The 13,449-nt window shown below is 40.6% G+C and overlaps 1 long non-coding RNA gene across 1 annotated transcript in view; it reads right to left on the reverse strand.

Moving 5' to 3' along the window:
• The window catches only part of LOC106033648 (uncharacterized), a 129,585-nt gene that overhangs the window by 30,572 nt on the left and 85,564 nt on the right, over window positions 1–13,449 (reverse strand). The window contains exons 6-7 of the long non-coding RNA XR_010834243.1: window positions 9,930–10,047; window positions 7,413–9,172 (exon numbers count right to left, since the gene is read on the reverse strand). This is a non-coding gene — a long non-coding RNA (uncharacterized lncRNA). The remainder of the gene's footprint in view (window positions 1–7,412; window positions 9,173–9,929; window positions 10,048–13,449) is intronic.

Raw genomic sequence — 13,449 nt, forward strand, 5'->3', positions numbered from 1 at the left:
CAAGGCACATAAGCACATGACCAGAAAAGAACCTCCTCATGTATCCTCTCAGTGGGGGAGTTATGAAATGGTATGGCTGATGTGGTTTGAGTAAACCACATTTGAATAAACTACATTTGAATAAACCACATCTGGATGCTTGTCCCAAAGGACAATCACTGCCAAATGGCTGGCACTCAGTGAGCCACAGTGTGCACTCTTTGAGTTGCCTAGCCCTCACCTTGTGTTCAGTCTAATACTTTATTTAGCTTTTGAAAACAAAATGTATGGGTATCAGGTTGGAATTAAAGTAGTGTATCAGCTAGGGAAACACAGAAGAAATAATAAATATTGTCAAATGGTGACGCTTTCTCCTTAAATTGTTTTTGCTCAGCTTAGTTTTTCTCTCTGCCATCTCTCCATGTTTGCTATTAGAACACAAGGTGACCTTTCCATGCTTAATTACCCGAACAAAATACACAGAACATTAATGCCAAAAATGCCCCTTGTGCATTCTGCTGCATTTGCAGATGTTTGAAATAATCTAACCTAATCTCTTCCTTTTCAGGTTAAGGTGAATGTGGTATGAAATAACCAAATAAAAACAACAAGGGAGAGGAGGAAGGACAACCACATGTTGACAAATACAGTCTAAGAGATGGAGTCAGTGTTTCTGTGTATGCATCTATAGGAAACTGTTCCCCAACAGAGTTTGACTCTTCAGAAATAGCTGGTTAATGATAGTGCTTTTCCGTTACATAGTCATGTTCATACAAGAATCTCAAGGTGTTCCTCACAGAGTCACACACAGCAGTGTGGCAATCAGAAACTACCAGTATAATCATTTTACAGAAGAGTAAATTGGTTCGTGTGGCCTGGATGATTAATCTCTGTTCATCACAAAAAAATCAGTGAAAAAGCCAGGAGTACAACAAATCCCTACTCATCAGGCTCTAATTATCATCTTCACTCTGCGGTTTTCACCCCTGCAGACTGCTAATGCTGTGCGCTGGGAATTCTCCCGCAGACCATGTGGTGTGGGGAGGATGCGGTCCCTCCAGCAGCAGCAGGTTGGGAACGGAGCTCTGCCTGAGCCCAGCTCAGAGCACATGTTCACTGATGCACCTTTGCGAGCAGGGACTAAAGCAATGCATGTTCACCCTGCTGCCAGTCACTCATGGCACATGGAGCCAACCTAAGTGTCTGAGCATTGCACCTGGGATGGGGGTATTTCACACAACTGGCAACTCAGCTGTGCTGGTGTCAGGGCAAATGAGGATCTAACTCCATTCTTCCAGGAAGAAAACAGATTGGAGGTACCCTGAAACCCAGCTGGATCCAACCTGCCTTCATGCTGGAAAAGGAGAAACTATTAGAGTCGTTACCACATGCCATCTACAAACTACTTCCAGGGCTCTCAGCTGGATGAAGTTAGGTCACATCCCAACACATCATGCAGATCTTCAAGCAGAGGCCTAAGAAAACTCATCAACAGGCTGGAACTGCAGTGAGCCTCAGGCACACTTTGGATGAGCTAAACTGTGGCAAAGAAAAAGTTAAAACCTGCTTCTACATGACGAGTCACATAAGTAGTTTAGCCAATTAGACTGCTTTTTGTCAGTGCTTTTATGTTTCTTTCTGGAATAAGGAAGTTAATATTAATTTCACTCATATTTCGACTATAAATGCTCTGGGCACCTAATAAATTAAATTATTATTTATTTAGTTACTGTTTGTCATTTAAAAGGTTAAGAACAAACATATATAGTGACCTGAACAACTTTCCCTTTGAATTACAGAGTTCCTCATTTGCAGTTTAGATATCAAGATAGAATAGCTCAGCTTCACTTCACAGCCCCCTAAACCTGGGGCCCAAATGGACACTGAGGCAATTGAGACCATTCAAATGGAGATACCCCCAGGGTGCCATACGCATTTAAAGAGAACAATTGAGAAATAAGGGGAACATTTAATACAGGAGAAAAATGTCCCTTAGGCATAGATTTTGCTAGGCACTAGGGAGACCTGTGGCACAGTCCCTTTCCTGCGCAGACAGGCCGCACAAATGGCACTGTTCAGTCTTCTGCTCCCTATTGTGAAAGCAAGACTAGAAGCATTTCTAAACTTGCCCTCTGTCCCACATGCAAGAACCAAGGTGTTGCAATGATACTTATAATGCCTCTTGTCCTTCACTAAAATACTAGTGTGCATTTATACAACATGCTTCACCGAAGATGCTCATGACACTTCCAGAGGTAGATAATCGTCATCTCTCTTTCACAGATGACAAGAGGTATGGAAGGGACAGAGTTAAATTAGAAGTTAGCCCTGGTATTGTTATGCTGAATTCAAAATAATTAAGGTCTTCTCTTTCCTAACACAGACAAAGAGGACTGCATTTGTTTAAATCTCAGTGATTTCACAGGGGAATGTAATTTGGAGTAATGATGCACCCAAGTTCCCAGAGGAGTTCTTGGGTACACTTCCACACACACAGGTACGCACAGTACACGCTCCGCTATTTCTGCTCTGCGGTGGCTGGGCGACAGCCAGGTACAGTTTGGAAACCAGTCCACAGTAGTTTGATTTAGTACATGGTGCCCTGCAGCAGCACTCATTCTGTGAACCTGTGAGAGCGTGATGTACTCTGTGCTAGCTAACGGCTCAGCAACCCACGTGAACTACAGCCTTCCCCTCTGACTGGAATAACGGTCTAGAAGAAAACCCGGTTGTTTCAGGAGAACACAATCACAGTCCTTGACATATTCTCTGGAGTGATGCAGGTCCTGAAGGTGATGATAAATCTATCCTGACCAACTAATTTCTTATTATCTACAGAGGTTTAAGCATTATTAGCCTGACTCACCTTTGAGTCAGTCTGTTTCTATGCTGGTAAAAAGGTTCTGGCTTCAGTGCCACCAGCAGCTTAGAGCTGGAGCAAGGCAGAGCTCTTCTCTGAAACAAAGCTGGAATAACTCAGCATTTTGGAAGGAGTGGTAAGGAAACATACTCATTCAGCGGGGCCAGAATTTCAATGGTCCTTGCTTGGTTCTTATGCTTTTGGAAGGGTCAAGACCCCATAGAATTGCAGAGGCAGAGAGGACCTCCAGAAATTACCTACTGCCCTCCCTTGCAGGACCAATGCATCTATGACATTCTTGACAGATGTCTGTCCAATCTGTTCAACAGTGCTCTAAGCCAGCCGGGGTTCTTGATCCTTGACTTTATCTCAATCCCCAAGATAAGTGAGAATATCAGACATGTTTTCTGTACACACTGACACGTCAGAGAAATTAAAAATGTGATGGATTTTCATATCAGACTGTTGAAGACTAATTACAACAGTGCTTTCCAGCAAACCAGTGATTGCAGGCTAATTTTCTGTTATGAAACAGAAACCAGGGTTAATGAGGCTAATTGTGTTTACCAGTGTTTCGAACAAAAAGGAAGCCAACTCAATTTTGAAGCGAGTTCTTTGTCAGGAACAAATTGAGGAAAATTGCTACAGTTGTATCAGCATTTCCTAAAATTGCTTAGTATCGTGTTTGGGAAACTAACACTATAGAGCACAAGCTAGTGGTACAGAAAATGAAGCTTATTAGACAGTAACTATGTCGAGTTTCAAATGCATGTCTCTGTGACGGACAGTGATGGTTGAGCTGTTGAAAGTAATGCAACAGGGAGTCATTAATAAAGTGAGTGACCCTCAGTGCAGCTCTACTGAGGTAGTACAAAGAAAAAAAATTAAGAAATCAAGGTATGCAACAATATCTGTCAAAAAAAAAAAAGCTTCAAGTTCTGTGTCTCATCCATGACTGATTAATTAATCACAAAAGATGGGCTAGTAAAAAATGAACACATTACTGCAAAGACAATTTCATAAGCAGTTATAAGACCTTCGGAAAAAAAAAAAAAAAAAAGAAACCTCAATTTAGGCTCTCTTGCTACAAGGTGATAATTCTAATTACTCAGAAGAGTTGAGTGACTTCCGTAACAAAAGACATAAGTAATATCTGCAGCGTACTACAAGCAGTTGCTACTGGGGAAGTCTCATCCCTGACAAATACACCTCAGCATTAATGCCCCTGCTATTCTATTCCCAGTCTGTTGAATTCCCAGACAGGTCAAACAGTAATGCATTGGTTTTGCAATGTAACCAACTGGAACTAAAATGCAGCCACAATCATTTACACTGCAGACTGGTGCCCAAATCAAGCCAGTGTGTGCTAGAAAGAATACCAGGGATTACAGCTGCAAAACATACCGGCACAACACCTGCAATTTGACCTTATTGCAAAATCCAGGCTGTCTTGTCCCCCTGTGTGCCCAAGGCAGAAGCGTCTTGGGATTTTCAGGAGGACCCTGTTCTGCTTGGGGCAGCTTTTGTGGGAGAGATATAAAGAAAATCCATTTCCATACCTATGTCTGTCCAAAGACAACTCCTTACGAGGACAGTGAGTAAGAAAAAAGATATAATAGCATGCCAGACAGCAGGGACAGCAAGCAAGAAAACAGACAAGTGCAAGAGGTCCTGTGGGGAAAAATGTGAAGCTAAGGAAGGAAGGGAATTCATGTAATAATACATCAACAGAAGAGGGAATAAAAAACAGATGGAATACAGGGAATCTGAAGATTAAGCTCAAATAGAGAGACGTAGTGGTTAAAAAAGGCAACAAAAATGTGCATAACATTAAGGTCAGTAAAGGTCATCAAGCCCTTGGCCTATATTTCCTACCAGAAAATCAGTTTGGGAAGAAAGTGGGTTAGGGGAAGCAAAAAGAGTTTTGAGACAGGAGTGGGGAGCACATCAGCACCTGGCTGGAATGTCAACTTTTATAGCAAAAAGCCCATTTGATGTCTTTCAGTTTGAAGTTACAACCAGCGGCTATCCAGCTCCAGCGGCTCTGCTGATCTGGGGCCTTTTGCAGACTGTAATGTGTTCACTGGAACTGAAGCTTCCCTTTAGAAAAATGATGTCTGCAACCCTTCTGGTTTGCCAAGATATAGCCTTCGCTATGTAAATCAGTGCTCTGCTGTCTTGCTGAATCTACAGCCTGAGGTATGAACATATCCCATTCATCTTAATGGGATGTTAACCTCAAAGCCTCATTGTGACTATCCGAATGCTAATATTATATTAAACTAGTTGTTTAACGTACAAATGCTGGGCTTAAGTCACTCATATTTGTACAGGAGAACTGGATGCGACTTTGATTTTGCATCTGAAGACCTACAGAAAAATAGTCTGAGCATAACAAAGACCTGAATTTCCATTCACTGTGGTCATCTCTAAAAATTGGTTTTATTTTAGTTTAGAGATGCAGGGAGGGGCTGTTTTTTTTCCCTATTTATCTTCTCCGGGTAGGTAAGTGTTTATTCTTTTTGCTTTCAGAGTTTCTTTCCCTCTTCCCAAAGATGGTGTCAGTATAACTTTCAATTCATGTTTCTGGGCCAGCCTATGAAGCCTATGCTCTGTAAGAAGACCTCAATAAGGACATTGAAGAAAGAGGTCCAGCAGCACTATCAGAAGATATCAAGTGCCATTGGCTCTCATGTGCAGACTAACCATGCTGCTGCAAGGGCAGAGATAGAGCTGGTGCCACAAGGTGCGTGCCATAGCAAGACAAGCTCGTCCTCATTCCAGTGCTCTGAAAAAGGTCAAAAATTCCGGGTTTTCAGAAGCAGCTGGCAGTTACCAACACTTCCATTGTTCAGCTCTCAACATAAATCACCTGAAAGTTTGGAAACTGTCAATATCCTTTCTGCAAAACTTTTGAAAGCCTCACAATTAGGTAACCAACACTTCTGGTCCCCCAAGTTCCCCAGTATCTGTAGGAAATCTTAGGTAGGAGCCTCATCCAGAAGTCACAGTCAAGCCCCCATACTTTGGCCTTGAATAAGGATTTCAGTACCAGGCTTACTAACAAAGTGAATGCATATACATTAAAAAATAGATCAAAAGACAAATGAAACTGCCTGCTCAGATAAAGCCCTTTTCAAAAAGTTACAAAGGGGAGGGGAGGAGCAGGCGAGAGGATTTGAAGAAATATCTGTTGAAAGATAAAATAAGCAAGATACTGTGATGAAGAAAGTGAACAATGAAACAGAATCCAGTACAGACAGATCAAGTGAAAGAAAATCATGTTACTATTTACAGTGAAGATCACCCATCTAACATGTATAATTAGAAATTCACATACACAAAGACAAAAGTGACCAATGAATGCTGCTGTAATCAAAAATAATACACCATTGTATATATTTAAAAAAAAATCTAACACTCTCCAAAAATAGGAATAATGGGGCTCATTAATGGAGTCTTCATCTGAACTAAACAAGTTCCCTTTATTCACATTGTAATTTTTCCAAGCCTGCCAAAAGAAACCCTCATGAGAAGTCATCACAGTGCAGCCCCCCCGCCCCACACATCTGTGCCTCACTGAAGTTTAGTTGCAGAAAGGACAATGATACCCAAAGAAACCCACTCACATTTCAAAGATTTCCATTTTCTCCTTAGCTTGTGTTGCTTGGCCTGTATCTGCAAATACAGCACAGCACCTGGGCCTTTCTCTTTACACAAAACAATAGCACACAACATGCCTGCATGCCACTCAGTGCACACACATCTTTGGCTGAAATTAAAATGTTCATTGACTATGTGGGACAACATGCTACAGTGGAAAATGTTGAAGTGCTTTGGAGTGGTGAGCAGAGGTATTAACATTTCCATAGAATTTGTAACCTCTAAAATATCTGTTTAGATTTTTTTTTTCTTAACAAAACAAAACACACACACACAAAACAGACTCCAGCAATGGAAGCAAGTTATTTTCTCTTGATTTCTTGGAAGTTCAGTTATAATCCACTGTTATTTGCACGCCAGTATCCCAAGCAGACACTCAGTCAGAGATGGTTGCTATTTTGAACTTGTAATTGGTTAGAGAATCAGATTTCCATCCAAATGACAAGTGACAGGGTTCCTACCTATCCAAAGCCCCAGAAAAGTCAAAAGAATTGTGAAAGTGGCAAATCTACAAAAAAATGAATATGAACAGGGTGCAACTATATTGTCATACCACTAGAAAATTACTAGTTAGTATGTTATTTACTATTTCCAATTCCGATTATACATTAACGGTACCCTGACCATAATAAAGTACTGTCAAGGGTATTCGTGACTGCTAATACTGCACAATTCAATCTCTTTATAGGGAAATTACTCTGGAAAGGCCATAACCTACTGAGCTGGATTGCTTCTGGTCTCTCTGGACTGTAAGCCTACCAGAAATAGTGTGACCTGGAAACCTGTCTCTGAGCAACCGCCAACCCCTTCTGTTGTGTTACAAAGGACAATAAATATTGTTACATTGCACTAGATTTATCCTCATTATGTCTCTTAGGTGCCTTTTTATGCCACATGGAAAAACACTCACCAAGAAAAAGGATGCAAAATGAAGGCAAGAGTCCAATACCTAGCCATGGTTCTTAGTTTGACTTTACTCCCTATGCAGGTTTCTTGGGTTTTGGTTTTCCTTTTTTGTTTGTTTTAAATAAGCAGCCAGGTGTTCTGTAGATTCAGATGTGGGGCAAAGAGAGATGTTAGTGCTCAGCATCTCTTAAAGGCTAACTTAAGTATCTAGTTCAAGTCCTACAGGTTTAACTTTTTTATTACAAAAATCAAAAAGTGTGAATAAAGCTCTTCTTCAAAAGGCAGTACTGATCTTAAACTTTTTTCTATCCCTCAAAGCAATTAAGAGTAATTTCATCATTAATGCAAAGCAGAGGTAAACCTATAAGAGGAACTGAAGTACAAAACCCCCCAAATATTATATTTATATATTATTTGTCTCTTATTAAACATGCAATACATCCCAGGCATTTTCTCTCATTATTATTATTCACAAGCAGCCAGAATAACAAATAGTCACCAAATTCACACCTTAAAATAAAAAATAAATAAATAAAAAGAGAGGAGAGAGACAGACAGAACGTGTCAGTGAATTACAAAAACAGCTATCTGATCTTGAATCAATTCTTTCACCTGGGGGGGAAAGGAGCCCTTAGTTTCCAAAGCTGTTCACAGCATGCTAGCAATTGTCAGCAACCTTCCTCCACAATAAGCTTTTATAAACACTTTCTTCACCTCTGAAAATCTGTGAGCCATCTACGGTGAAGAAACGACAAGGATAGAAGAAGATAAGCAGTATATGAAGAAGGGCATGGCAGTGTTATAAGCTCTCCTTATACAAGGGTTTTACAAAACTGAGTAAAATATAACTGAAGTTGCATATACACTCCAAGAAATTCTGTAAAATCTAAATAGTAACATATGAAGATAATCAGACTTGTGATTTGCTTCCTGAAGTCAACAACAATTTTACCACTGATATCAGTAGGAGTACGATTGGGGCCAATAAATTACTATTGACACTCCTGAGAGAAACATTCGCAGCAATTGCCCATAGTGGATGGGATAAGAAGCTCTAAAAAAATAAGACCTTACTCTTCCAAGCAACCTGCCCTGAAAAATCAAATATAGTATTTCACTGGGACAGGAAAAAAGCTCTAAGTCATTAAAATACCTACTTCTAAATAACAATCATATTTCCTTTACATTCTTTGGGCTTGAAAAAAATAATTGTATTTTATCAGAAATACTTTTTGGTCTTGAATTCAACTGTTAATTATTTTTCACCATCATACTGAAACATTTCCCCAGGTTGTTCTGAATTTACGCATACAATGTGGGTTTAAATTAGCATATGATCAGTCACCAAAGATGTCAAGTGCATTATCAAGATTAGTCAAGTATGAAATACTATGGAGAGAAAACTATTTCAAAGAAGATGTAAACTGACCTAGTTTTACAGCCTGTTGTTCTGAATTTTGAGGATTTCACTAACGATTATATTTGTTTCATCTTGTCAGAATGACTTGCAGCTTATGAAATGCATTGATCTACTGGTGAGAATTAATTGTAGAACCCAGTGACTTCTGTCAAAGTAATATACTTACTTAAAACCTTTCTGTTGTATATCTTTGTTGGTGTGTGTAAAATTAAAATTCAAAACTTAACAAAAATAGATTTCCCTAGGAATCTCAAAGCATGAGCTGGAACTTTTCTTTCTTCTGGAACAATTCTTTCTCATTTTGTATTCCACACTAAATCCAAGGTCAGTTAACAAAATGTATTCTGTGAATAAAAGCATAATTATTGGTGTAATTTGCAGTGCAAATGAAAGAAAATCATTACTGCCTAATTAACAGTACATATGTCAAGAATCCAGTAAGAAAAATAGAAATAAAATAATAATAATTTTAAAATCTAGAAGCTTTTTATCTTCTGCTCTGAACAGAAACCACAAGCGATGTATGTTGCTTAATTTCTTCCATAAATAATTCACGCTAAATTGTGGACATTTTCCACAGCAGACATTTAAATCTCAAGAAGGCTTAGTGCACTAAATAAGAGGTGCTTTATTAATCATTCTCTATTCCTTGAAGCTAAGTTTTAACTATGGTTTCTTGCTGAAGAAAACACATTTTTTACTTTAAAGTTTTGCATGACAACTTTTAATAACATCTCCTTTAGAATGCATAAGATCCTTTTAGGTACTTTTCTTTAAAATATGCATAGTTTTTAAAAGAGTATTTCCAAAAATTCTTTAAAATACAATGTCAGAGTGTTCCAGTGGAAGAGTTGACCCCAGGGGGTTCACTTCTCATGTCATCACTACACCAGGATTCCCAGTTACATCAGTAGCAGCTTAGGAACAAGCATCTGCTTAAGTTCAGGACAGTCAAACGATGACACCGGTTTGCTATTGGTATTGAGGGAGTTGAATGGAAAACTGAACAGCTGATTTTGCAGATGTAGAACCAGTCACCCAAGCTCCACATGTCTGTTGTGCTGCAGAGCGGCTTATTCTCAGTGCTGTGGCTCTACTTACCTGCCCTGTGGTGCCTCGCTCAGAGCTCCTGGTCACCGTAGCACTGCACTCAGCTGTCACCACACCACACATTCACCACAGAGGCAGCTTTCAAAGTTAAGGCAACCCAAATCACTGGCTGTTTCAAGACAAAAACAACAACAATAAATCACAGCTGTAGAACAGTGACACAAAGGACGAGTACAGGCTCCTGTAAAGCCTCAGCAAAAGAAGTATGTTCTGTTAATAATCTTTTACCAAAGAGAGTGTATTCAGGGTAAAATACACAAGTCTTACCAATTTACAAGACCTGTCCCAAAACAGAAAAACTTCAACAACAACAACAACAACAAAATCACTGTTTTCAATTATGAAAAATAGTTCTGTAGCTAATATCCGTGACAACTTTTGAAAAATAACATTTTCATTCAATGTTTTGCTTTAGGTATAAGAGAAGTTGCTTATATGTAGAGATACAATTTTAATGAAGATTTCCAAACACCTTAACCAACAGCATGAAGTTCTAGACTAAGCTGATGTAGTAAAACACATAACATGGAGAAAGATACCACTAAGTTACAATGGAAGTGTAGCAGCAAAGAGGTGATATCAAAGATAATTCATTCCTCTCAGTATATGAGTTAGCCAAGGCTTGCTTTGCTATCTCACCAACACTAAGCACCATGAGGACCTGGAACACTATTATCAATTTCCCCATGTAGGTAAATGTTTGGGGATTTTGTCTATTTTTAGGTTCCCCACTCAACACAGTCAAAAGCTTTATTATTGAGAGAGATCATGAAGAAACCAAGGACAACAGAAAGCGCAATAGAACCGTCAGTTCTGAAACAAAATGAAGGGCATTTAAGAACCCCCACCCCAACTTACCACACCAGATGTAACATGCCACAAAGCAGGGGTAGAGAGCAAGCAGAGGGACAGTTTTTTTACAAACTGGCCCAAAGAGACAATATTCCCTGCATGAAATCATAGGGTGGCTCAGGATCATTAAAGCCTTGTCTAGAGATATTGAACTCTTCAGACGACAGGCACAGCATTAGGAATAATTAACTGCATTAACATTCACTACACTGCCAAGCATTGTTCTTCTCCTGGTAAAATGAACTTTGTTTTTTTGCCTTGATTAGCAGCCACAATCAAGGAAAACAAGTCTGAAATTTGCAGACAATTTTCATGCTTGAGGAGAGAGAACTGTCTTATTCGGCAGCACAAGTGCCGTATTATCCTTCACTTCTACAGAAGATGTCAGGATGAGACACACTGTATGTGACAGTTTAAACGCATGCCCTAGGGCTTAAAGCAGCATGGTGCCAAAGTCTAGTGATATTCGCAATCACAGACAGGCTGACCTCAACTGCAAGATTCAGAAAATAGGCTGCATTTCCTAAATTCTGATCTGGACAAGGCCTCTTTATGAAAGATCCTGGGAAGAAACTCATTTTCTTTCTTTTTCTCTTTTTTATTTTTTTTTAATTGCATATTCTGTCAATAAGTTCTCAAAGGCTTGAGAGTAAACTGAAAATTTTCTTGCCTAAATCAGTTGCTCTTCTTTGAATAAAAAATATGTTTTTTAACATTTTTTTAATAGTTTCTATTCAAAATACTTATATGTGAGAATGGACCAGTGACTTGCTCAGACACCATGGAGCAGAGCAAGCACAGGAAGGGATGGCAACTGTTAACCACTATTCAGCCTTCTCCGAAGGGCTTTAGGGAATGGGGATGGATAGAAACGAGAAGGTGAGGCCATTTAAATGATTTAGGGGTGACCTTTACTGATGTTTATGGCAAACACTCTGTGACTTCAGTGGCAGCCAGGTTGCAGTCACAAGGTCTGAGTGCAGAGGGCTGAAGTCCCTGGAACAGCACCCGCCGCAGCAGGTGGTGCTCAGCACTGCTGCAGTGCAGCCCCACTGCTCAGGTTGGGTGTTTGCCAGGTCTGCAGACAGCTCCTCTACCAACATAGCTATTTGGGTTAGGTAGGCTGTCTGGAGCAGCAACATAAGGATGTTTCCCAAGAGAAACAGTGCTATGTTGATAGAAAAATGGCCTTAAATGCCATCGCAGCTCATTCTGTTCACCTGAGCTGTTTAACAGCGGGATCACCAGGAAGACGCACAGTGGTATTAAGGTGGTACAAGCCCCTTAGCGCACTTACAGCTACATAGTTACTGCAGCATGCTCCAGCTATTTTCACTCAAGAGCCAGGTGGTGTCTTTTCCAAGCAAAGCCTTCCTAGCTCAGCCAGCCAGCCATGTCTCGCAGTCAGATGGTTGTAATCAAACACTGCTCATTTTGCTTTGTGTTTTGAAGGGAGCATGGATTAACTCCTCCCTGTGTTTTCCTCGCATCTGTACTTGCCTGGACCTCAAAGAGGGGGGTCTGTACCCACCCACGTTATTTTTGTAAAAGGCATCACATCAGTTCCCACTTGCCAGTGAGTGTGCTGGTACCTGAATCCCATGGCCATTCCCACTGTGGGCTCTCCCTTTGCTAGCTTTAGGTTGGGTATTTGTGAGTGCTTGTTAAGGAATATGATCTGGGACCAGCAAAAGAAAATTTCTCATCATAAATCTGCTACTGTCTGCTCCTCATCTATGAAGGATGTACAACACAGGGAAGAGCTCTTTGCCTTGAAAACAACAGCTCTGGTTACAAAACTTACAAATGTGCAAGTCTCTGCACATGGTTCAACACAGAAAAAATCCACAGAACTACCCTTAGACCAGGTATTAGAGGGGTTTGAAAATCTGAGCTCAGCAGCTGGAGCTTTCTGATTGTGTTCTGCTTCTGTGAACCCCCAGGGCTGTTTCAAACATGTGCCTGTCCAAGCACTGCAGGCACTGGTGTGCAACTGCGTTCTGCAGGTTCCTCCCATGCAAACTTCTGCCCTGGACTGCACTTGTCCTTGGCTGCACAGCTATATGAAATGCGAATTACCAGGGGCTCAGTCCGACACTGCAGCAATGCAACAAAGCCAAAGCGCTCAGCACTTTCCAGAAGAGAGGCATCACTATTCCATTTTACTATTCCATTATTTTAAGACACTGCTGCCGACAGGCTTGGCTACTTCCATGAGCATGTGTGTCGGCTACTCTGAGACAAACAGGCTGCCTGCTCTGCATTCCTTCTGTTCTCACCAGCCTCTGTCTATCATCTGTTTTCCATTTCATTCCTTTACTTCCCATTTTTTAAAAGTATGTGTAGGGTTGAAAAGTATCCACTGGCTTCTTGGTCTCTGCTGCTGGAAGCAGAGTGTTTCTCTTACTTGTTCCAGGGAGCTGGCCAGAAGCAGGCAGCCAGGGTGAGCATCAAGCCAAGAGGTGGGGTTTTAAGGGGTCTGTGAGTTGGTGTTCTTTTTTTTTTTTTTTTTTCTCCTTATAATCTTTCCCTCCTGCCTTAAGATTTTCCAAGCATACCCAGAGCCACTGGGCCTGGCCGTGACATGTGCTCCTGGTTAGGCTGCAGTGGTCATGCTCGAAGGCTGCTGCAAATCCCTGCACTGGGAATGACTCCCTCC

This window comes from Anser cygnoides, chromosome 11, assembly GCF_040182565.1.
Source record: "Anser cygnoides isolate HZ-2024a breed goose chromosome 11, Taihu_goose_T2T_genome, whole genome shotgun sequence".
NCBI classification, from domain to species: domain Eukaryota; kingdom Metazoa; phylum Chordata; class Aves; order Anseriformes; family Anatidae; genus Anser; species Anser cygnoides.